Source organism: Microcaecilia unicolor, unplaced genomic scaffold, assembly GCF_901765095.1.
Source record: "Microcaecilia unicolor unplaced genomic scaffold, aMicUni1.1, whole genome shotgun sequence".
In the NCBI taxonomy this organism is placed as follows: Eukaryota; Metazoa; Chordata; class Amphibia; order Gymnophiona; family Siphonopidae; genus Microcaecilia; species Microcaecilia unicolor.
In genome coordinates this window covers 856781-878292 of record NW_021963636.1, presented here as the reverse complement: position 1 = coordinate 878292, position 21512 = coordinate 856781, and the positions used below count along the sequence as shown (strand labels likewise).

Below are 21512 nucleotides of genomic sequence, written 5' to 3'. Positions count from 1 at the left end.
AATTGCTTAGGCTATGGACAGGCCAAAGAGAGGGACTTTTAGAGCTTAGCGATTCTAAGATAATCTGTCTGGAAGACAGATTATAGATCTTGTTGATCTAGCAAACAGAACATAGGCAGGGCTTTGTCTGATTGATTCTCAAAAGAGGAGAATCAAACTGAATTCCCAAGAAGGGAACTGTGGAACTGGAAAAGTCAGAGTTAACATTTTGTTTGAAAAAATGTAATAAATTGTCCTAAATGAGTTATGCAGATTCCACTTTATATTGTGAAAAGAAAGCCAGTATGTACTAATAGAAATCATTGTTTAGTACAGACTTACAGGTTATAAATGTTAGTCTACTATTTAATGTAGTTGAGAAATACTATGTAATACGTTTTTTCCATTGTACTATGTCCTTAGCCTTTAGACTTCTACATATATGCTTAGATTAAGTTCAGCATTCTAAAAAAGATGTCCTGCTGCTATGGAATTCTGTGTAGATGTGGTTGAGGGTATAAATGTGAGCATCTGGATTGCCAAACTTCAGAGGAGGCTTGGAAGTAAGGAGATTTCTCTCCTAGTCTTCCCTCCTTGTTAACAAGATACATTATGCAGCTCTAATAAAAGACCAGTTTTACTGATCATTTGCACAATGTATTTTATTTCTCAGAATTTACCTACTATCCACAGCTGCACACCAGAGGGAAAATTTCTTCCACTTGAAACGGTAACATTTCTGCGTAGGGTTCTTAGATCCTAGGAGTATTCTAGAGACTCCTTTAAGAAGGATTATGGAATGTAAATCTATATCATCAGGGACCAAGCTGTCACGGTTAGACAGAGAGTCTGGATGGAGAGATCCCTTCTGTGATAAAGTTGGAAAAGGATTTAACCTCAATGGTTCTTTGGGCAATAACTAGGAAAAGAGGGAATCAGATCTGACGCAGCCAGCATGGAGTAATTATAATCATGGTCCCTTGGTCTCGACGCAGTTTCAGAAGATTCCCTATGAGAGGTAGTGGGGGAAAGGCATATAAAAGATCCATTCCCCAGTTGGTAGCACAGAGTCTAGAACAAAAATAGGGAAGCTTGTTGTTCTCAGAAGCGAACAGGTCTATCTTTGTGGACCCCAATGCTGGAATATTTGACAAGCTACATACATGCTGAGGGACAATTTGTGAGCCTGAAGGAGTCTGCTCAACTTGTCTGCTACAGCAGTCTATTTGCTGGCATTTATATAGCTGCCCGTCCATAACTGGACTGCTTGTCGACAGAGGTGGTTCGGGAGATGGTATCTTTTGAAGATATCACCCAGATAGGGGATAAAAAGGGTTACTTGTGAGTAAGGATGACAAAGAAATCACAGAGGATCAGATGGACTTAAATAAAATTAATGACCCGACAGAAGACAACATATTAATAATGCCATGTATTGAACGTAATAAAAAAAATGGAACAACAATCATACATTGAAATGTCTATACGCAAATGCCAGGAGCCTGAGGCATAAGATGAGAGAGCTGGAGTACATTGCACACAATGAAAAACTGGATATTACAGGCATCTCTGAGACCTGGTCGAAGGAAGATAACCAATGGGACACAGTCATACAGGGCTACAAATTATATCGTAGTGAGAGTGGCTAGGATTGGAGGAGGGGTAGCACTGTATGTAAATGAGAACCTTGGCTCGGATAGGCTGCAAATATTGCAGGAGACAAAACCCCTATTGGAATCCTTGTGGATTGAAATTCCACGTGAAAAGGGGAAAAGGACGGTGATAGGAGTGTACAACCGTCAAGATGAGCAGACGGACGCAGCAATGTCAAGGGAAATTAGGGAAGCGAATAAAAAGAGCAATGTAATATTAATTGGTGACTTCAATTATCTGGATATAGACTGGGTTAATGAAACTTCGGTACATGCAAGGGAGGTGAAATTTCTTGATGAAATCAAGGACGGCTTCATGGAACATCTGGTTCAGGAGCAGACAAGAGAAGGAAAAATACTAGACTTAATCATTAGTGGAGCTCATGATCTGGTGCAGGGGGTAACGGTGTGAGGGCCACTTGATAACAGTGATCATAATATGATCAGTTTTGATATTGCCTACGAAGTAAGTGAACTCAGGAAATCAACTACACTAGCGTTTAACTTTAGAAAAGGAGACTACAATAAAATGAGAAGAATGGTGAAAAAAAGACTGAGGGAGCAGCTGAAAGGGTAAAAACTTGAATCAGGTGTAGATGCTGTTCAAAAACACCATCCTAGAAGTACAGGGCAAATATATTCCAAGTATTACAAAAAGAGGAAAAAAGACCAAACGTCAGCCGGCGAGCTAAACAGTAAGGTAAAGGAAGCTATTAGAGCAAAAAAACAATTCTTCAGAAAATGGAGAAGGGAACCGACTGAAGACAATAAGATAAAACATAAGGAATGTCAAGCCAAATGCAAAAAGGAGATAAGGAGGGCTAAGAAGGACTTTGAAAAAAAGTTAGCGTTAGAAGCAAAAACACATAGCAAACAAACATTTTTTTTTAGGTATATTAAAAGCAGGAAGTCGACTAAAGAATCGGTAGGTCTGCTGGATGACTATGGTGGTAAAGGGGCGATCAGGGAAGACAAAGCCATAGCGGAGAAATTAAATGAATTCTTTGCTTCAATCTTCACCGAGGAGGATTTGGGAGGGATACCGGTGCCGGAAAAGGTATCAGCAGACGAGTCAGAAAGACTAAATGATTTCTCTATAAACTTGGAGGATGTAATGGGGCAGTTCTGCAAACTGAAAAGTAGTAAATCACCAGGACCGGATGGTATTCATCCCAGAGTATTAATAGAGCTGAAAAATGAACTTGTGGAGCTACTGGTAGTAATATGCAATTTATCCCTTAAAAACAGGTGTGGTACCGGAAGATTGGAGGGTGGCCAATGTAACGCCGATTTTTTTAAAAGGGTTCCAGAGGAGATCCGGGAAATTATAGACCGGCGAGTCTGACGTCGGTGCCGGGAAAAATGGTGGAGGCAATTATTAAGAATAAAATTACAGAGCACATACAAAAGCATGGGCTACTGAGACAAAGTCAGCACGGATTTAGTGAAGGGAAGTCTTGCCTCACAAATCTACTGCATTTTTTCGAGGGGGTGAACAAACATGTGGACAAAGGGAAGCCGGTGGATATTGTTTATCTAGATTTTCAGAAGGCTTTTGACAAAGTGCCTCATGAATGACTCCAAAGGAAAATGGACAGTACTCACTAGTAACCATTTAACATTAAAAAAAATTCTTTATTAATAAATCAATACAATCTTCCTAAAATTAAATCCATTCCCTTAACCCATAGTTACATCAAACCAATCCATACACATTCACATTCACCAACATATTTAAAATCACACACAATTCTCCAAAATACTGTTTCAATACACAATTAAATAACATATATCTGGCGATATTTTGCATCAATATGTGATCATAGTTCTTTTAGTCACTTGTAAATTCCAGTGCTCTGAAGTCTCCCACCAGAGCAACCTTTCTTCAAATCACATTCAATGAATCAAAATCATCAACTTGTGGAGTAATAATATTCTTTCTTCCAAAAGACCATCATAATGTCAGTGATAAGTCATAAGCAATCAATGATGGCGTCAGTCATAAATATCCAAGATGCCCGTCTTCACTGTTAACAACATATATTGTTCCAGATATATATATAGTTTTTGAAATAGTTATTGCACTTCTTTTTAGAATTTCACTCTCATATTCTTTTAGTATTCCACCATACGACCAGGACCCGACATGCTCATGTTTCGCTATGAAAGTGTCATCAGGGGTCTTGAATTTGGCTCATCCAGATGGTGAGGTAGTCGAATACCAGCAATGCGATGGCGAGCTCAAACTGCTCTCCCAAACGCAGTGATCCCAGAAAAAAAAACATGCAGAACTTTTCTCTTGAGTAGAAACTTGTTTAAGACTTGTAGATCGAGAAACGATCGTATTCCCATCCCCCCTGTCTTTTTTGATATGAGAAAGTATCTAGAATAGAACCCTCAGTCCCTGTCCGGCATTCTGCCAGAGGAGGGCTGAGAGCTTCTCTCGAAGTAGTGTCATTTGGAGGGCGTTAAAAGAAGACTGTCTTGGTGAATGGTTACGAGATCTTTTTTTCCCCTAACGCAGAACATATCTGTGGTGAATGGTGCGTAACACACATTGGTCAGAGGTTAAGAAAGGTCACTTCTCTTAAAATAGGATGGTTCTCCTTCGGTAGGTTGCTTAGCACAGACAACTGTACAGTGGCAATGCTCTCTAGGAAGGAGTTGCTGTTGTTGTTTAGACTGAAAGGGTGTCTGGGATTTCTGACCCCACTTCTGCCTTGCACATGAACTTTGGGGTATAGTCCTTTGACATGGAGGAGGAGTAAGAGTATAACAACACTTATATAGTAATTGGAGCATCGAAATCCTTATGCTAATCTTCTAAAAGAAGAGACAGCAGAAATCTGTAGCCTGGATAGAGTTTTTATGGTATCTGTATATTTTATTTCTTAGGTCAGCCACCTCCTCGATTTTGTTACCAGTTTTCTCCACAAGGGACATCAGCTAGACACTCCTGGATAGAAATTCGAGGTCAGAGACCCTGAGCCATTAGAGAAGTTGCATTGCTACTGTTAAGGTAGAAACGCATGAAGAGATATCAAAGGCATCAAAAGATTGCCTTGCCAGATATTTATGACAGCCCAGAAGTTTCCCATGAAGCTTATGGAAATCCGCAACCTTCTCAGGGGGAAGGAATTCTGCAACGACAGAACACTCTACATTAGAGATTTTAAGTAAATTATGGAAGAAAGTTGATAATTTAATATGTGATTGGTTAGCATTGAAGCCAAGAGTCCAATGTTTTAGCTTCTCTTCCTGGAGGAGATGAAGCATGAGATCTTGCACTGCGAGTGCATTTTAACGCAGGTTCTACAACTAGGGAATCATGAGGCAACTATTTTCTCAAACTCAGTGCATTTCTGTATTTATACATTGTACCTATCTTCTCTGGAGCAACTTGAACTGTCAGTGGAGTCCCTCAGTTTTTGATTAGAATATTTTTCTTAATTGTATGAAGTGGAATAGAGATTCCTTCTCTAAGAGAGTCATAATCCAGAATCTCAAAGAGTTCTGAACAAGGTTCTTCCTGTCTCTAATTTGAAAGGTATGGCTTGAGCCATCTCACGGCAGTGGCGTAGCCACAGGTGGGCCTGGGTGGGCCGGGGCCCATCCACTTAGGGCTCAGGCCCACCCAACAGCAGCACATATTTAGTGCTAGCTAGTGGGGATCCCAAGCTCCGCCAGCTGAAGACCTCCCCCTGATGGTGCTGCAAACACTGCTCTCCACTTCAGCAGTCTAAACTTCCTAAGCTGCTGATACTAGCCTCATTGCATTGGGGGAGGGGGAGAACACTTGGTGCCCACCCACTTCTTGACTAGGCCCACCCAAAATCTGCTGTCTGGCTATGTCCCTATCTCACGGACAAAGCCAGGAAAGGATATATTTTCTGAAAGTGACCTACGTTTCTCAGGTGGCGGTGAAGGATCAGATGGAATGCCATAGGACTACTCATCTGAGAGGTCCTGTGGATCCCGAGCCATCTCCCAGGAGAGGTTTGAGTATGACTCTTCAAAGTGCTGTTCATGGGAAGTACGTGGAAGAGTGTGTCGATTAGAGCATCAGATCTGTGTCAAGGTCCATCAAGTAGAGCTGCACGGGGACAGAAATTTCATCTGTCCCCGCTGGAACCCAACCCATCCCCGTCTGTCCCCTATGCTAAAATAACCCAACTTGCGGTAAAGTAACCCAACTTAGCAGTAGCCCATATTGAGAACTCTCAGTGCTTCTCTACTATCTCTACTTCAGGAAGCAGGTGAAAGCTTGACTCTTCAACCAGGCCTTTAATGGAAGAAGTAACTAACTTGTTAGTCTCATTCACACACACAAGGCGTGACTCGGGCTGCACATACTGCAGTAGGATGTGTTATCAACTCCAACCCTAGCTGAGATAATATTTAACCATCTCTCTGACCTCATGTGCAACTTTCTTTAAATCAGTCAACTTACTTTTTAACTCTTCTTACTCTCTTACCTATCTATATGTTACATCTTTGCTTTACCCATCAATTAAAATGTTCTATTACGTATTGTGTTGACACTGTAAGTAGTTTACTATGCCATACTTTTTATTGTCATTTGAATATTTTTACTGATGTAATTGCCTATTAATCATGTTTAATCTGTTCTTACTGTACACCGCCTTGAGCAAATTCCTTCAAAAGTGCGGTAAATAAATCCTAATAAATAAATAAATTATGGGGATTTCAATACTATCAACCATATCCATTAATTTTTTCAGTGCTATTGTAATAGTCATGGCACAAAGAAAGGATAGGTAGGCTGGCCTGGCACGAAAGTTCCATGCAAACTCCGCAGGATCCCCACGGACCAGGAGGGGATCCTCAAAGGAGATTCATGGACCTCGAGGGGATCCCCGTGGGATTCCCACTAACCCCATTCCCATGCAACTCTCTAGCATCAATGCATGCATTGGTTGGGTTCGTGCTGCCTTGGACTAGCACTGAGTCGGTGTTCGGGACCTCTCCTGTGACCATCTCTCTGATATATCGATGGGCTGAGCTGAGGCCGGTGCAAGCATCCTGTAAGCCTGTATAGACTGCGAATGCAGTAGCCCCAAAAGCTCCACCTTGAGCATAGTCCAGATTTCCTCCTGTAAGTAGGCGTCAGTACCAGCTGAGAGCGGTGTGGACACAGCCCGAGTTATAGCCTGTGCAGGCCTAGGAGACCTCAAAGGCTCTCGATAAGAATTAAGTTGGGGAGGAGGAGTTCGGTCACTGCGGCATGGACGCTTCCTGTGCATCAAGGATGTCGATGCAGGGGAGGTGTTGGCAGAGTGCCTGGAGGGAGAACAACAGCGATGCTTCTTACGCTTTTTAAGCTGCAGTTCCCTTGATGCACGCAGCACTGATGATGAGGATGTAGAGTCCTTATGTGTTTGTGGTACAGAGCCCAACGTTGGACCATCTTGATGTTGTGTCGGTGCACACGATGCAGGTTCCATGTCGAGTGCTGAATCCTCTGCCATGCTTCATGTGGATGCTTGATGTTGATGCAGAAGCAAAAAGATTTTCATGCTGGACTCTGCAGGCTTTAAGGGTCCTTGCTTGCATGTGCAGGCAGAGCATACACTGTATGTCCCGGTGCTCCGGACCCAAGCAAGGAACACACTAATTATGGAGTCTGTGCCTGAAATAGTTCTGTTACATTGAGTACACTTCTTAAAGCCACTCGGCAGCCTTGTTGACATGGAAGGAAAAACAGCTGACGCGAGGTCACAAGGCTGCATGACCTGGGGTGCTCAAGTAGTCACATACCCGAAATTGGTCGATGTTTCCTTTGCAAAAGAAGGGTTCAGAGGCCCCAAAGGCTGAAAATTGAAAAATAATTGAAAAAATGAATACCTTAAGACAGAAAAAAGAAGAATATGAGGAAAAAATATCCCAAAAAAGTGAAACCACCAAAAAGGCAAAAGTTTGACGCATAGAGGAAAGATTTAAAAAACAACCTCTCTGCTTCAAGGAACACAAAAGACTGCTGGTCCTGCGCTTAAGCATCAAAGATTTAAAGTGACAGTGCACTTGGCAGTGTCTGCAGTGCACCAGGCTCCATGGATGACGTCACCCACATGTGAGAATATTATGCCTGCTTGTCGCCGGAGAATGCATATTCCATCAATCAATGACACCACTAACCCTGGGGGGGGGGGGGGGGGGGGGGGGGGGGGGGGGGGGGGGAACAATTTCACTAGGCAGTCTCCTAACACAAGACCATACCTTCTGAGTCCATTAATCATTACTGACTCTCAGCAATCTCCAACCATCCTGAGTCAGGCAGATGCGATCAATAAGGGCCCACCGCTGAATCTAGCACCAGAAGGATGACCCAGAATCAACTCTGGTAAACTCCCAAGGTCAATCTGGCATCTCTCTAGACAACAAATTTCTTCACATAAGCTCACTGGCAGCTGAAGAATCATAAGGGGGAAAACTCTTTCCTTTTTAGCCATATTAAAAAAAAATGGAGAGGTAGAAAAAGCAAACAACAGCTAGATACAGAGCTCTGGGATACTATGGCTAGGTGTTCACTACCTTCTTAGAATCTCCATGAAAAATTGAGTTTTGAGATATTTTAATTTTATGAAGATTGTCCAGAGTTACTTCTGGATTTTTTCCAGATAAAATATCTGATAAAAAGTCTGATAGCTTCGGACGGGGAGAGGGATCTTGGGGTGATAGTATCTGAGGATTTGAAGGCGACGAAACAGTGTGACAAGGCGGTGGCCGTAGCTAGAAGGTTGTTAGGCTGTATAGAGAGAGGTGTGACCAGCAGAAGAAAGGGGGTGTTGATGCCCCTGTATAAGTCGTTGGTGAGGCCCCACCTGGAGTATTGTGTTCAGTTTTGGAGGCCGTATCTTGCTAAGGATGTAAAAAGAATTGAAGCGGTGCAAAGAAAAGCTACAAGAATGGTATGGGATTTGCGTTGCAAGACGTATGAAGAGAGACTTGCTGACCTAAACTGTATACTCTGGAGGAAAGGAGAAACAGGGGTGATATGATACAGACGTTCAAATATTTGAAAGGTATTAATCAGCAAACGAACCTTTTCTGGAGATGCGAAGGCGGTAGAACGAGAGGACATGAAATGAGATTGAAGGGGGCAGACTGAAGAAAAATATCAGGAAGTATTTTTTCACGGAGAGAGTAGTGGATGCTTGGAATGCCCTCCCGCGGGAGGTGGTGGAAGAGAAAATGGTAACAGAATTCAAACATGCGTGGGATAAACATAAAGGAATCCTGTTCAGAAGGAATGGATCCTCAGGAGCTTAGCTGAGATTGGGTGCCAGAGCCGGTGGTGGGAGGCGGGGCTGGTGGTTGGAAGGTGGGGATAGTGCTGGGCAGACTTATACGGTCTGTGCCAGAGCCGGTGGTGGGAGGCGGGGCTGGTGGTTGGGAGGTGGGGATAGTGCTGGGCAGACTTATACGGTCTGTGCCAGAGCCGGTGGTGGGTGGCAGAGCCGGTGGTGGGAGGCGGGGCTGGTGGTTGGGAGCTGGGGATAGTGCTGGGCAGACTTATACGGTCTGTGCCAGAGCCGGTGGTGGGAGGCGGGGATAGTGCTGGCCAGACTTATACGGTCTGTGCCAGAGCCGGTGGTGGGAGGCGGGGCTGGTGGTTGGGAGGCAGGGATAGTGCTGGGCAGACTTATACGGTCTGTGCCCTGAAGAGGGCAGGTACAAATCAAGGTAGGGTATACACAAAAAGTAGCACATATGAGTTGATCTTGTTGGGCAGACTAGATGGACCGTGCAGGTCTTTTTCTGCCATCATGTTACTATGTTTTTCAGGATTAGACAGGATACCTCTGTAGTGGCCTAGTGGTTAGGGTGGTGGACTTTGGTCCTGGGGAACGGAGGAACCGAGTTTGATTCCCGGCACAGGCAGCTCCTTGTGACTCTGGGCAAGTCACTTAACCCTCCATTGCCCGCCGCATTGAGCCTGCCATGAGTGGGAAAGCGCGGGGTACAAATGTAACAAAAAAAACCCCAAAAACATAACTATCATCCAAATTTGAACAGTTCAGCCTTGGGCTGGCTATACTTTCTGCACATGCGGTTGACAACATAACATTTTCTACAATGCCAAATTCTTTGCAAAACATATTTGCGATTTTCTCTTAAGACTGCAAGCCAGGACTGCATGACAAAATCCAAGAGCACAACTTGCAATTTGGACACTTTGCCAAACACTGTTTTTAGAGAAGTCATACTGTGGCTTACTAAATTCTTACAAGCAAGCCATAAATATAAGTTATTCTCTTACATTTCTCTGCCACAAACGTTTAATTATTTCTTCAGTTAATCACAATAAACCCATAAAATATTTGCCTCAAATCCATCTCTCAAGTTTCTCAGAAATTTCAGTCATTACCTCGCACATCAAGATGACATTAAATGATTTGGCTTCTAATGCTTCAGTACAGTCTGCAAATAAATTAGTGAAGATCAGACAATTCACTTGTATTTACCTTATATTTGGGGGCAGTCATTCTCACTTAAATCTGCAAGTAACTTGTCAATAGTTTGCTAATTAACAGATGCAAGCAGAGAAAGTGATCTGGTTAGAACATGCCACAATAACTGTACTCTTCACCACAGTGAAGTCATAAAGGCCCCAATGCTCAAAACTCCAGTGTTGTCCAGTACAGCGCCAGAAAAATACCACCACAACAGTGCTGCAACACAGCTCCCTAATGCTCAACACTGACGTGCAAATTTAGGTGTCCTGTTAGCATTGAGCATTAGGGGAGTTCAGGGGGAGGACTGTGCCTGGCACATGAATTCAAGAGTTGTGGGTTGAGCACAGCTCATGAATGCATGCCTAGAATGCCAGCTGGGGGAAGGAGAGAAGGAGGAGAAAGAGGTGCTGGCTGCCCGATTTGCACTCCTCAGTTAAGGTCCAAAGCAAAAAGAACTCCAAGGGAAGGTGGGCGGGATTGTGAGAATAATCAGCCTGCTGTCCTCGGAAAATACCTGAAACAGTTAAGTATCTTTGCTTTCTCCGAGGACAGGAAAGCTGAGTTGTTCTCACAACTGGGGTATCCCTAGCATCCAGGCTCACGGAAAACAAACTGGTCAATTGGGCCTCGCAACAGCGAGGACAAAACGTAGATTAATCTGAAACTATATACAGCTAGATGAGAGTGCAGCCTGGAACACAATAAAATGGGCGTAGGTGGGTGGAGTTGGATTCTAAGCCCCAAACAGATTCTGCGGCATCGACTGTCCAAACCAACTGTCGTGTCGGATATCCTACTCAAGGCAGTAGTGTGATGTGAATGTGTGGACTGAAGACCAAGTTCCAGCCTTGCAAATCTCTTCGATGGAAGCCAAGTGAGCCACCGATGCAGACATGGCTCTGATATTATGAGCTGTGACATGACCCTTGGGCATAAACAAGGAAATACAATCTGCTAGCCAATTGGAAATTGTGCGTTTTGCGATGGCGACTCCCCTCCTGTTAGGATCAAAAGCAACAAAATGGGCGGACTGTCTGAAGGGCTTCATCCACTCCACGTAAAAGGCCAATGCTCTCTTGCAGTCCAAGGTGTGCAAGCTGCTTTCGAAAGGGTGAGCATGAGGAAAGAATGTTGGCAAGACAATTGACTGGTTCAGATGGAACTCCGACACCACCTTCGGCAGGAACGTAGGGTGCGTGCAGAGGACTACTCTGTTATGATGAAACTTAGTATAAGGTGCATCCACTACTAAGGCCTGAAGCTCACTGACCCTACAAGCTGAAGTAACTGCCGCCAAGAAAATGACCTTCCAGGTCAAGTACTTCAGATGGCAAGAATTCAGTGGCTCAAAAGGAGCTTTCATCAGCTGGGTGAGAACAACGTTGAGATCCCATGACACTGGTGGAGGTTTGACAGGGGGCTTTGACAACAGTAAATTTCTGATGAAGCGAACAACTAAAGGCTGTCCAGAGATAGGCTTACCCTCTACACGCTGATAAGCACTGATTGCACTAAGGTGAACCCTTAATGAGTTGGTCTTAAGGCCAGACTCCAAATGTAGAAGGTATTCAAGCAGGGTTTGTGCAGGACAAGATACAGGATCTACGGCATTGCTATCACACCAGACGGCAAACCTCCTCCATTTGAAAGAGTGGAATCTTTCCTGAAGCAAGACCCGAGAGACACCCTTCGAAAGACCCAAGGAAGCAAATTCTATGCTCTCAACATCCAGGCCGTGAGAGCCAGAGAATGGAGGTTGGGATATAGAAGCGACTTCTCGTTCTGAGTGATGAGGATCGGAAAACACTCCAATCTCCACGGTTCTTTGGAGGACAATTCCAGAAGAAGAGGGAACCAAATCTGACGCGGCCAGAATGGTGCAATCAAGATCATGGTTCCATGGTCTTGCTTGAGTTTCAGCAGTCTTCCCTACTAGAGGTATGGGAGGATATGCATACAGAAGGCCTGTTCCCCAATAAAGGAGAAAAGCATCTGACACTAGTCTGTCATGGGCCTAAAGCCTGGAACAGAACTGAGTGACCTTGTGATTGATTGAGTGGCAAAAAGATCCATCAAGCGGGTGCCCCACGCTCGGAAGATCTTGCAGGCAATGCCCATGTTCAGTGACCACTCGTGAGGTTGAATTACCCTGCTCAGCCTGTTGGCCAGACTGTTGTTTACACCTGCCAGATATGTGGCTTGGAGAAACATGCTGTGACGGCGTGCCCAAAGCCACATTTGGATGGCTTCCTGACACAGAGGGTGAGATCTGGTGCCCCCCTGCTTGTTGGTATAGTACACTGCAACCTGATTGTCTGTTTGAATTAAGATAATTTGGTTGGACAGCCGATCTCTGAAAGCCTTCAGAGCATTCCAGATCGCTCGGAGCTCCAGGAGGTTGATCTGAAGACCTGCTTTCTGGAAGGACCAGGCTTGAGTGTGAAGCCCATCTACATGAGCTCCCCACCCTAGGAGGGATGCATCCGTTGTCAGCACTTTCTGCGGCTGAGAAATTTGGAATGGTCGACCCATGGTCAAATTGGGCCAGATTGTCCACCACTGAAGAGAATTTCGAAAATCGGTGGACAGCTGGATCACATCCTCTAGATTCCCCGCAGCTTGAAACCACTGGGAAGCTAGGGTCCATTGGGCAGATCTCATGTGCCAATGTGCCATGGGTGTAACATGAACTGTGGAGGCCATGTGCCCCAAGAGTCTCAACATCTGCCGACCTGTGATCTGCTGAGATGTTCGAACCGTGGAAGTTTGTCTGCCTGTGCCTTGGGGAGATAGGCTCGAGCCGTTCTCGTGTCCAGCAGTGACCCAAAGAACTCCAATTTCTGAACAGGAGTGAGATGGGACTTGGCGTAATTTATTACAAACCCCAGTAGTTCCAGCACTTGAACAGTCATCCACATAGACTCATGAGCAGTGTCCTCCGAGGTGCTCTTCACCAGCCAATCGTCGAGATAAGGGAACACATGCACTCCCAGTCTGCGTAGCGATGCTGTGATTACTTCAAGGCATTTTGTGAACATTCTTGGCGCACACACCAGGCCAAAGGGCAATATGCGGTACTGAAAGTGCTGTGTTCCCAGCCAAAATCGAAGATACTTCCTGTGAGCTGGAAGTATCGGGATGTGTGTGTAAGCCTCCTTCAAGTCCAGAGAGCATAGCCAATCAAGTTCCTGAATCATGGGAAGAAGGGTGACCTGGGAAACCATCCTGAACTTTTCTCAGACTAGGACTTGGTTCAGGGCCCTTAGGTCTAGGATGGGACGCATCATCCCTGTTTTCTTCTGCACAAAGAAGTACCTGTAATAGAATCCCAGCCCTTCTTCCCCTGGTGGAACGGGTTTAACTGCATGGGCCTGTAGAAGGGCGGAGAGTTCCTCTGCAAGTACCTGCCTGTGCAGGGAGCTGTATGAATGAGCTCCCGGTGGGTAATTTGAAAGTATGGATTCCAGATTGAGGGTGTATCCTAACTGGACTATTTGAAGAACCTACCGGTTGGAGATTATGAGAGGCCACCTTTGGTGAAAAAAACATGAATCTCCCCACAACCGGCAACCGGAACGGATACTTGTATTGAGGCTATCCTTTCCTGGAGCCAGTCAAAAGCCCATCCCCTGCTTTTGCTGGGGAGCAGCAGGGGCCTTTGGCGCACGCTGTTGATGAGAACGAGCGCACTAGGGCTGAGCCTGAGTAGGCTGGGGGGATGTGGGAGTGTACCCTATGTCTAGCATAGGCATAGGGAGCACCCAGTGACCACCCAAAAAGCTTCCTAGATGAGGAGGGTGTATCAGAAGGCACCCTGCGGGAGAGAAGCCATAGCATCCGTGTGCTTCTTGATCTGGTCAACCAGCTCTTCCACCTTCTCTTCGAAAAGGTTATTCCCCCCCTCCCCCCCCGGCAAAGTACATCCACCATCCTCTGCTGGACCAAATGGTCTAGGTCAGAGACACGCAGCCATGAGAGTCTGTGCATTGCTATACCTTGAGCAGAGATTCAGGATGCCACATCAAAAGTATCATAAGTGCCCCTGGCCAGGAATTTATGATATGCCTTCTGCTGTCTGACCACCTGGTGGAAAGGCTCGGCCTGCTCCGGAGAGAGGGCATCAACCAAGGTAGACACCAAGTTCCGCAAGTGGATGCTCATGAAGAGCTGGTAAGACTGGATACGGGCAGCGAGCATAGTGGCCTGATACATCTTCCTCCCAAAAGAATCCAAGGTCCTAGCTTCTCTGCCTGGGGGCACCGAGGCATAGTCTCTAGTACTCTTGGCTCTCTTGAGGGTGGAGTCCACCACCATGGAGTTATGGGGTAACTGAGACTTGATCAACCCAGGTTCACCGTGGATCCGATCCTAGGATTCAGTCTTTTTAGGGATCATGGGGCCAGACAGAAGGAACGACCAGTTTCACATAAGGACTTCCCAGAGTACCTTATGCAAAGGAGCCATTAGTGCCTCCTTAGATGAAAAGACATAGTCCAGGACCTCGAGCATCTCAGCCCTGGGCTCATCCTCCACTTCAGCAGGGAATGGAATGGCCTTAGCCATTTCCCGTACAAATGATGAAAAGGAAAGGCTCTTAGGAGGAGACAGTCTCCTTTCAGGTAGAGGGGAAGGATCAGAGGGAATCCCAAAGGCCTCAATGGAGAAGTACCTGGGATCTTTCTCTGACTCCCACGAGCGCTCCTCCTCAGTAACAGAAAGCACTTCCCTTAGGGATGTCCGAGACTGAGCATGCCTCGAAGCTGAAGATTGACGTCTTCGATGGTGGTGTTGAGGGGCCGATGCCGCATGGACTGTGGTGAAGCTTCCTCCACCGACGTCGATGGGGAATCATACTGGGTGATCGCCGACACCGGAGCTGCAAGCGGCACCGAGGTTGGGGACCTCACCGCAGGTGAAAGGCCAGACGCAGCTGCAGCAGATGGCACGGCAGGTGCAAGCACCCCAGACGCCAAAGCAGACTGGCGCAGCAGTCTTCTAGAAGTTCTGGAAGTAAGGCCCGGATGTGCTTGTCGAGAGCCGCTATCGGAGAAGGCTGCAGGGCCAGTGGAGCAGTCAGTGGCAGAATTGGTTGAGGCTTGGAAGCAGAAACCGGACTGCTGGGAGGCCGATGCGTCGGCATCTCCTGCATAGAGGGGGAGCGGTCCTCCAGGCACTGACGCTTCTCGGGTGTTGAATCCTTCGACACCCCGGAGCTCCCAGCACCCTGTGTCGAGGGGGAACGGTGATGGTGTTTCTTAGCCTTCGCTTGATGCACATCACCAAGGCTCCTCGGTGCTGACGAGGACAACGTTGAATCCTCACGTCACCTTGGGGTTGGGTCCGACGATGGATGGTCCTGGGGGGCCTGTACAGCAGCAGGCCTCAAGACAGGTGGAAACCCACTTGATGCCTCACTGCTCCCAGCGTGCCGTGGCCTCTCAGCAGCCATGCGTACCTCTACTCCCGATATCGATGCCAACGTCTAAGGACCAGACTGAGCCCCAAAAAGTTTCTCTCTCTGGGCTTCTCAAGCAAGTTGTGTCCTCTACTTCATACGAAGACAAAGGGCACAACGAGCCGGGCTATGGTCGGGCCCAAGGCACTGGATACACCAAGAATGTATATCTGTACCTGAGATGGTCCAGTTGCACTGAGTACAACGTTTGAAGCTGCTTGGGGTCTTCTATGACATGGAAGGAAAAACCTAACCGGTGAAATCAAACGGCGCGATTGTGCCAAGAAAAAAGGGCACAAAAAGGGAGAAACCCGACTGTGCAACCCTGAAAAAGGGCCGCTGGGAAAAAGAAAGGAAAATTCAATTGGGAAAAAACTAAACTAAAAAAATTTAAAGGAACGATTTCTTTTTTAAACAACTGAAAACAAAATGAAATGAAAAAACCGAAGTAGAAAATGAAGACACTTCAGTGAAGGCTCTTTCCCAGGTACTAAAAGGAACCACAGAAAAACGCTCCTCGTCGTAGAAGAAAAAACTGGCGGGTGGGAAGTCAGTCCGCATATGTGTGGTGCGCCACAGTACGTGCACCAGAAGGCTCTGGCAAAAGTTTTTTCTTTTTGCTATTGCAAATGCCAATTGCAGGGCTGACGCGGACGTCTACCCCAGTTGTGAGAACTCAACCTGCTTGTCCTTGGAAAATGAAGACTTCCCTTATATTTCTAGCCCTGGCATAGGGGTACATTAAAGGACAAAGTAGGGATTTCAGAACAGGGGAGAAGCAGGGACTCGTTTTAAACAGTGCCTCTCAGCAAACAAATGCAACAATGAAAGAAATGTTTAATTGGACTTTCTTTTAAGGCTCTAGTAACTTGCAGTAATTATGTTCTAAGACCCTGGAAAAGGTAGGGATTGACAACATATGAAATATATCAACACTGGAATTTCTGAACCTGCTATAAACTAGGGCTAACTGTTGCAAGATAATCTAGCAATGCATTTCATTGCTTGGGTATGCTGATTTTCTATGTCAAAAGTATCTATGGGCAGCAATGGGACATAGTAACCAAGTTAAGCAATACATGAGGCTTGCAAAGTATTACCTCTGATCAAGTGTTTGTTTTCAGGATACCCACAATGAATATGCATGAGACTGGAGGCAGTGCATGCAAATGTACCTCATGTATATTCGTGCTGTATCTCTCAAAACACAACAGAAGCTAGAAGACCAGGATGAGAACCCCTACCTTTAACAAAAATTATAAAGCAGGACTTACAGGTTTTTATTTACATAAGTACATAAGTACATAAGTATTGCCATACTGGGAAAGACCAAGGTCCATCGAGCCCAGCATCCTGTTTCCAACAGTGGCCAATCCAGGTCACAAATACCTGGCAAGATCCCCAAAATGTACAAAACATTTTATACTGCTTATCCCAGAAATAGTGGATTTTCCCCAAGTCCATTTAATAACGGTCTATCGACTTTTCCTTTAGGAAGCCGGCGAAACCTTTTTTAAACTCCGCTAAGCTAACCGCCTTTACCACATTCTCTGGCAATGAATTCCAGAGTTTAATATTTATTTATTTATTGCATTAGTATCCCACATTTTCCCACCAATTTGCAGGCTCAATGTGGCTTACAATACATCATGGGTAGTGGAAATATCATAGAAAATAGACATTTAGAGTTACAGAAAATTTTTGGCAATATGATAATGATAAGACATGATAGTAGTATAACAAGCATGGAGGAGTTATGTATATTCACATTGATTGATCTTTGTGGTAAGCCTTGTTAAAGAGATGGGTCTTCAGTAGTTTGCGGAAGTTTGTTAGTTCGTAGATCATTTTTAAACTGCGCGGCAGTGCGTTCCATAACTGTGTGGTTAAGTAGGTGAAGTTTGACGAGTGCATTAATTTGTATTTTAGACCTTTGCAGTTAGGGAAGTGCAGATCGAGGAATGTGCGGGATGATCTTTTGGCATTCCTGGGTGGTAAGTCTATCAGGTCTGACATGTAGGCCGGTGCATCTCCATGAATGATTTTGTGAACTAGGGAGCAAAGTTTGAACGTGATGCGTTCTTTGAGTGGGAGCCAATGTAGTTTTTCTTGTAGGGGCTTAGCACTTTCATATTTTGTTTTGCCGAATATGAGTCTAGCTGCAGTGTTCTGGGCTGTTTGAAGTTTCTTGATTATTTCTTCTTTACAGCCAGCATAGAGTGCATTGCAGTAATCTAGATGACTGAGCACCATTGATTGTACTAGGTTACGGAAAACATTCCTTGGGAAGAAAGGTCTTACTCTTTTTAATTTCCACATTGAGTGGAACATCTTCTTGGTTGTATTTTTCGCGTGGCTTTCGAGTGTTAGGTGTCAATCGATGGTAACTCCAAGAATTTTTAGGGTGTCCGAAATAGGAAGGTTCAGATTTGGTGTGTTAATGGCTGTGAATTTGTTCTTGTTATGTTGAGAGGTGAGTATTAGGCATTGGGTTTTTTCTGCATTATGTTTCAGTCGAAAAGCATCCGCCCATGAATGCATGATATGGAGACTTTGGTTGATGCCGTTGGAAATTTCCTTTAGATCTTGTTTAAATGGGATGTAGATCGTTACGTAGTCTGCATATATGTATGGGTTAAGGTTTTGGTTTGATAATAGTTTGGCTAAGGGTATCATCATTAAGTTGAATAGGGTCGGCGAGAGGGGGAATCCCTGCGGGACTCCGCATTCAGGTATCCATGTGGCTGAAGTGGTCGAGTTAGATGTCACTTGGTAAGATCGTGTGGTTAGGAATCCCTTGAACCAATTGAGAATGTTGCCTCCAATTCCGAAGTACTCAAGGATATGTAGTAGTATTCCATGATCAACCATGTCGAAAGCGCTTGACATGTCAAATTGTAGAAGTAGTATATTCTTTCCTGTTGCAATTGTTTGTTTGAATTTAGTCATGAGGGTTACTAGTACTGTTTCAGTACTGTGGTTAAACCGAAATCCTGACTGGGAGTCGTGGAGTATTGAGAATTTGTTTAAATAATTTGTAAGTTGTTTGGTCACCAACCCTTTCGTTAGTTTGGTTATTAATGGAATGGATACTACTGGCCTGTAGTTGGTTAGTTCACTGGTGCTTTTCTGTGCGTTTTTGGGTATGAGGATGAATAGAATATTTCCTTTTTCCTTCAGGAAGAGTCCATTTTGTAACATGTAGTTCAAGTGTTTCGTTATGTCTGTTATAAATTGTTGAGGAGCTGATGTCATAAGGTTATTTGGACACATGTCTAGATTGCAATGAGATTTGGCAAATCTTTTGAGCGTTTGGGAGATGATATCCTCTGGTAGTGTCTCGAAGTTGGTCCAGATTCTGTCTGCTGGGTAAATGCCAGGGTCATTTTCACTATTTTATCTATTTTTGAGACTCAATAAAGTTGTCATTGTTGCAGTGACGCCACAGTGGGAGGTTTCAGCATGTAGCCATTGATCAAGCGCCTTTAAAAGCCTTGTAAGCGGAATTTTTAAAGGACTGCAGTTGGTGTTGGAAACGAGGCGCAGAAGGCTGCCTTAACCCTAGTCCCTGAAGAAAGAAGAGTGAAACCCGCGGTGTCGGGCGCGTTCAGGGGAAGGCGAAGGACTAAAATGTGATCCCCTGTTATATGGTGGAATAAGGAGATATATATTGTGACAACAATGCAGCCATGATAAGAAGCTCCAGATGCATGACTCAGATAAGTGATTGCTTACGTTTAAATAGTAGCTGCCTTATACCATCATAAATATTGAGATAATAGTATTAAACAATGAGGCAGTGATTACGTATTTTGGACTGGTGGGGTATAAGAATTTCTTACAAGAAAAAAATATATATATAAAAATTGCACCAGTCTGATAGCACTTTTATTGGGATATGACGTTTCTAATAAAATAAAAAAAGTAGAGCAACCCGATGAATGAGGTGCTATACCACTATGCTACAGAGATATACTGTGTGCTAATTATAGTGGGAATATCTGAGGGTGCTCTTTAACAAAAATAGAAACGAAGTACAATATTAGTGGCAGGCTAATGGTTTCCTGGTTGTGACGAGATAGTTGGGATATATTTACCAGAGATAAAAGGATACATAACAATTACACAAGGGTCTGGGTCTAGACAGTCAAGGAGTTCAACATCCTCCTTCAAGTATCTCGCAAGATTGTCTGCTCTTGGTGTATCTTTGCTGTTGGTTGTGATTGGTGTAATATCTAGTAGTTTCTTCACGAGTTGGAAGAGTTTGTGTGTGTCCTTGAAGTTTGGTCCAATTACAGTTTTGTAATATAATCTTTTAGTTTGTCTTATGGTATTGTTTTAGGTTTCATTCTTTGCTATTCATTTAAATTTTACCTAAATTTCAGGTATATTCTACGAACTTTTTACAAACTTGCAAGGCAACAGGAGTACGTTTCTGGTGTATATAGATATATGTTGAAGAAACAGGTGCAAATGGTCAGGGGTGAGCTGTTACTCTACTTTGATGTTTTCCATATATGCACACACAGCACCAATGACTCCTAAAAGATAGTAGATATATTACAGAAAAACAGATATGCACACTTACAGGTGCTGGTTTGTAGGCTCCAAGTTTAAAACGGCAGCAGAAAACATCCACTATGAATTCTCCTATTCCATGCAACATTCCTGTAATATCAAAAAGGTTATTAATTGAGAAAAACAAAAGTAAATGCTTACAGCCTACATTTTTTAAAAGATATATGAAATAGTCAAAGATTACAGAGTGCAGCCAGAATTTTAAATCCTTCATTCAAATGTGAGAGCAGTGTTCAAAATGCCTGCACTAAACTAATCTGAAAATAAAATCTATATTCCAGTGCAATAGGCTATACAACTATTCTAGCTGTTAATGTCCCAGAAAATGAATATCTTTTTTGAATTCAAACAGGAGTAAAAAAAAAAAAAAAAAAAAAAATCAATGCTAAATCCCTTACTTAGAGCCTTTTTTTTTAGCAAACCGCACTAACAATTCCTGTGTGGCAAATGCGATGCAGCCCATTCGCCATGCCGGGAACTGCTAGCACAGTTTGGTACATAAGTATTGCAATACTGGGACAGACCAAAGGTCCATCAAGCCCAGCATCCTGTTTCCAACAGTGGTCAACCCAGGACACAAATACCTGGCAAGATCCCCAAAAAGTACAAAACATTTTATACTGTTTATCTCAGAAACAGTGGATTTTCCCCAAGTCAAATTTAATAATGGTCTGTGGACCTTTCCTTTAGGAAGCGGTACAAACCTTTTTAAAACTCCGCAATAAATTCCAGAGTTTAATTACATGCTGAGTGAAGAAATATTTTCTCCAATTCATTTTAAATGTACTACTTTGCAGCTTCATCGCATGCCCCCTAGTCCTAGTATTTTTGGAAAGCGTAAACAGACACTTCACATCTACCCGTTCAACTCCACTCATTATTTTATAGACCTCTATCATATCTCCCCTCAGCTGCCTTTTGTCCACGCTGAAGAACCCTAGCCACTTTAGCCTTTCCTCATAAGGAAGTCGTCCCATCATCTTTATCATTTTTGTCACCATTCTCTGCACCTTTACTAATTCCACTATATCTTTTTTTGAGATGTGGAAAACAGAATTGAACACAATATTTGAGGTGCGGTCGCACCATGGAGCGATAGATACAAAGGCATTATAACGTCCTCATTTTTGTTTTCCATTCCTTTCCTAATAATACCTAACATTCTATTTGCCTTCTTAGCCGCAGAAGCACACTGAGCAGAAGGTTTCAACGTATCATCAATGATGACACCTAGATCCCTTTCTTGGTCAGTGACTCCTAATGTGGAACCTTGCATGACGTAGCTATAACTCGGGTTCCTCTTTCCCATATGCATCACTTTGCACTTGCTCACATTAAACGTCATCTGCCATGTAGACGCCCAGTCTCCCA

The 21512-nt window shown here is 44.2% G+C and overlaps 1 protein-coding gene and 1 long non-coding RNA gene across 2 annotated transcripts in view; one reads left to right on the top strand and one right to left on the bottom strand.

Moving 5' to 3' along the window:
- The first annotated feature begins 928 nt into the window (after positions 1–928).
- Positions 929–20234, top strand: LOC115459529. The gene is made up of 3 exons (XR_003940291.1): positions 929–939; positions 10504–10512; positions 20154–20234. It is a non-coding gene; the product is annotated as an uncharacterized LOC115459529 (long non-coding RNA).
- The window catches only part of LOC115459528 (endoplasmic reticulum-Golgi intermediate compartment protein 2-like), a 405254-nt gene continuing 403918 nt past the window's right edge, over positions 20177–21512 (bottom strand). The window contains exon 15 of the mRNA XM_030189342.1: positions 20177–20231. The gene's annotated coding sequence lies outside the window, so the exon portion shown is untranslated. The remainder of the gene's footprint in view (positions 20232–21512) is intronic.